This window comes from Triticum dicoccoides, chromosome 1B (genome assembly GCF_002162155.2).
Source record: "Triticum dicoccoides isolate Atlit2015 ecotype Zavitan chromosome 1B, WEW_v2.0, whole genome shotgun sequence".
Taxonomy (NCBI): domain Eukaryota; kingdom Viridiplantae; phylum Streptophyta; class Magnoliopsida; order Poales; family Poaceae; genus Triticum; species Triticum dicoccoides.
In genome coordinates this window covers 369,910,797-369,915,155 of record NC_041381.1, presented here as the reverse complement: position 1 = coordinate 369,915,155, position 4,359 = coordinate 369,910,797, and positions in this window count along the sequence as shown.

Sequence of the window (4,359 nt, the reverse complement as noted above, 5' to 3'; positions counted from 1 at the left end):
TTAGCATATTGATCGTTCAGTTTTATTGCTATTGCTTTCTTCATGTCAAATAAATATTCCTTCGACTAGATTATGCAACTCCCCGATACCAGAGGAATGCCTTTTGTGCTATCAAACGTCACAACGTAACTGGGTGATTATAAAGATGCTCTACAGGTATTTCCAAAGGTGTTTGTTGGGTTGGCATAGATCGAGATTAGGATTTGTCATTCCAAGTATCATTGAGGTATCTCTGGGCCCTATCGGTAATACACGTCATAAGAAGCATTGCAAGCAAAGTGACTAATGAGTTTGTTGTAGGATGATGTATTACGGAATGAGTAAAGAGACTTGTCGGTAACGATATTGAACTAGGTATGAAGATACCGACGATCGAATCTCGGGCAAGTAACATACCGATAGACAAAGGAAATAACATATGTTGTCATAACTGTTCGACCGATAAAGATCTTCGTAGAATATGTAGGAGCCAATATGAGAATCTAGGTTACGCTATTGTTTATTGACCGGAAAGGTGTCTCGGTCATGTCTACATAGTTCTCGAACCTGTAGGGTCCGCATGCTTAACATTCGATGATGATTTAGTATTATACGAGTTATGTGATTTGGTGATCGAATGTTGTTCGGAGTCCCGGATGAGATCACGGGCATGACGAGGAGTCTCGCAATGGTCGAGAGGTAAATATTGATATATGGGACAATAGTATTCAGACACCGGTTCCGGAGTGTATCGGGTAATTATCGTTGTACTAGAGGGGTTACCGGAACCCCCGGGGGCAATATATGGGCCATATGGGCCATGAGAGGGGAGCACACCATCCCACAAGGGGTGGCATGCCCCCCTATGGCAGGTAGCCGAATAGGAGAAGGATAAAAGGGGGGTTCTCCCCCTTCCTTCTCTTCTTCCCCCTTCCTTTCTTCTCTGGTGAAAAAAGGGAAAGGGGGGGGGGGGGCACTTGGGGAAACCCCAAGTAGGATTCAGATCCTACTTGGGGCGCCCCCTAGCTACCTATCCTACCCTCCCACCTATATATATGTGGGGAGGGGGGCACCTAGCACACACAACATCAATTGTAAGCCGTGTGCGGCACCCCCCCCCCTCTATAGTTTGCACCTCCGGTCATATCTTCGTAGTGCTTAGGCGAATCCCTACGCGGATCACTTCGCCATCATAGTCACCACCTCGTCGTGCTGACGGAACTCATCTACTACCTCGACAACTTGCTGGATCAAGAAGGCAACACTGCAAAAAAATACACTTCCGTGATGATACATGTTTGTCACAGTAGTTCACGTTTTCTGTCATGCATGTACATCCATGACGATTTTATGACAGAATCAAGATAGTCATACCTGTGCTGTTGTAGAAGTGTTCCATGACAATACCAAAATTATCATCATGAAAGTGTCCACTTCCATGATGATAAATGGCGCGTCGTAGAAGTGCTTTCGTCAAGGGCAACCGACATGTGGCATCCATCATAATGGGTCGCCGTTAAGCTATCGGGTTCCGGTGTGGATCCGATAACCCGTTAACACCCCCTACCAATGGGGATTTTCCACATGTAAAATTCTCATTTGCTGGAGGATCCATGTGTCGGCTCAGCATTGGGACAGATGTCATCCACTCATAGTACGAGAGGTGCCTATGATACATCGTCACGTGGCAAGGCCCAACAGCGGCCCATTTCGGTGAAAAAGGTCAGCCCAGTAAAAATTAGCAGGCCGGCCCATATAAGGCCTACTTGTGTTAGGTCCATTTAAGCCCACGACCCATACGAGATGTGCCAATTCGGCTCGTCAACGGCTCGTTAATGATTTGACACCATTGCATCCCATCGCCACTTCAAGCCCGTTAATAGCCCGCTATATATTTAGGCTCAATATCAGCCTAGTGTCGTTTCGGCCTGTTAACGACCCATTCAAGGGATGGGCCAATTTTCAAGATGTGCGTCTTTCGGCCTTTTAGCGACCCATTTAAGTGTTGGGCCAATTTCTGGCCTGGTGTGTCTTTCAGCCTGTTAACGGCCCATAAATGAGTTGGGCCACTTGCAGTCAGACCTGAGTTTTGGCCTTTTAACAGACCATGCTCTTCATGGTCCAATACCAGCCCGGTTTCCCTTTCGGCCTGCTAAAGGCCCACAACACAGTTGGGCCATATACAGTACGACCTGACTTTCGGCCTCTTAGCGGCCCATGCTCTTCATGGTCCAATACGAGTTCGCTTTCTCTTTCGGCCTGCTATAGGCCCACAGTATAGTTGGGCCATATGTAGGCTGACCTTAGTATCGGCCTGTTAATGGCCCGTGAAATCAAATGGGCCCGCCTGGTTCCCGCTTCGATGTCGGCTTGTTAATGACCTGAGAGGTAACAGGGCCGAGCATTAATTGTCGGCCAGTTTCAATTATAGCAACCCAATAGAGCGTTCGGCCTGGTTATGGCCCATTAACTTAATGGGCCCACTAAAGTTCGAACATGTCTGTAGGACTAATTAGATAATTTGAGCCCTTTACGACGAGCAATTATGCACAGGACCAAAACCGATCAATCAAAGGCCTATGAGAATTTTGGCCCCTGCGAACCCATTAGGGAAGCCCATTAAGGGCAGTGGACTGCTTCCTTCATATAGGGCCCACGACTATTCGTGATAACTAATAATTTCACTGCTTTTTTAGCTTCCTAGTGACCAGTTAGCTGGAATGCGAGGCGCGCTAAGCAAATGTACGACATACAAGGAAAAACGTTGCACATCCAGCATGTATTATAAGAAATTGGATCCACTGGGTAATCAAGGATTGATGCCAGTGCAAATAAATGAACAGAACCTAACGATCTACAACGCCACAATCTGCAACCTCAGGGCGGATGACGCCCATAAGCATGTGAGCAAGTTCTTCCTTCTTTGCTACACTATCTCTGAAAACATTGATCGGTTGTTGTTGCGCAAGAATGTGCACCTCTGATTCCTCCATGATTTCCATCATTGCTTTAGCCAGTAATTGGTTCACAAACATACATTTTTTCCGTTGCATTCGAGACAAAGGAAACTGAATAGATTCAGATGGCGATTTTGGCAGGCTTGTATTATTATAGTGGAGAGTGTCTCGACCACTGCATCGTAACATAAATTAGGAGGGGAACCGAACAGATTAATCAAGAGTTATTGCCATATTACCTGGCCTAGATTTATTGGAAAGAAAAAATGAGGTTGCCTTGCTGTTTTCAGAGTTTGTCTTCTTATCTTCAGTAGTATGCACCAAATTAAAACACTAGCATTGTTATCATTGGCTAGGTCAGATAATAGGAAAGCAACATTGACACAATGAACGTTTGGGCAACCAGACCACACCAGCCTACACCAAATTAACACAATATGGCATAGCTATCATTAGCTACGTAAGGTAATACGAAAGCAACATTGACACAATGAATGAATGGGCAACCGGAGCAACACTACAATTCAGTAATGTGCATGATATGAGATAGGACACTCATGCAGCTTAGTGTGCAAAACTACCAGGCGGTTTTCCTTACAAAAATCAACATTGTCGCCTTTAATTATAAATTTTGCTACAACTAAATTTAGATCAGATAAAGGTTGGATTCACGTCGATTAACAAAATACATGCTGATGTAAAAATATAGTGATATACAACAGGTACTTACATTAGCATTGGAGCACAGAAAATTCCCGCAAGATACTTTCCTCGAATATACCAGTGCAGAAAGTCTTCTATCCGCTAAGCTTATTTTCTAAAAGAGAGATGGGTAAGAAACATGTAGAAAATATTATTAGAATGCTATAAAATTTCATGATGCGAGGATACGCACACGCTTCTTAGAATGGAGTTGACATATTTTTGTTGGACTGGAGTGGACTAGTTCTTTGGCCACTGGAATCTGCTTATTATCAGTAGGAGATGGGTTTCTCTGTGCTGGAGCAGTATCTATGAAAACTGGAGTTGGTTTACTATCTCCTGGCATTTGGATCTTTTGCAAAGACCTTGTTTGTAAATTTTCAGATTCGAACATAGCCGTCTTCCCCTTGCATGCCTTATATAGAATTGTGCTTCAATTATAAAACATGCTAAAGTAGAGAGATGGAATAGGTACTGAAGAATAGAAAGGCATGACATATTGACATGTAGTCCCTCCATACGGAAATAAATGGATGGGTCTAGGCGTATTTCAGTTCTAGATACATCCATTTTATCCATTTCTGTGACATGTAATCTGGACGGAGGGAGTATGATGTAAGAGCTAGGGATACGACAGGACAACAGAGTAAAAAAACACTAGTTGAATGTAAAATTGTATGCTAGCAAAATACCTATAGAAAAACACTAAGGCAACATAGGC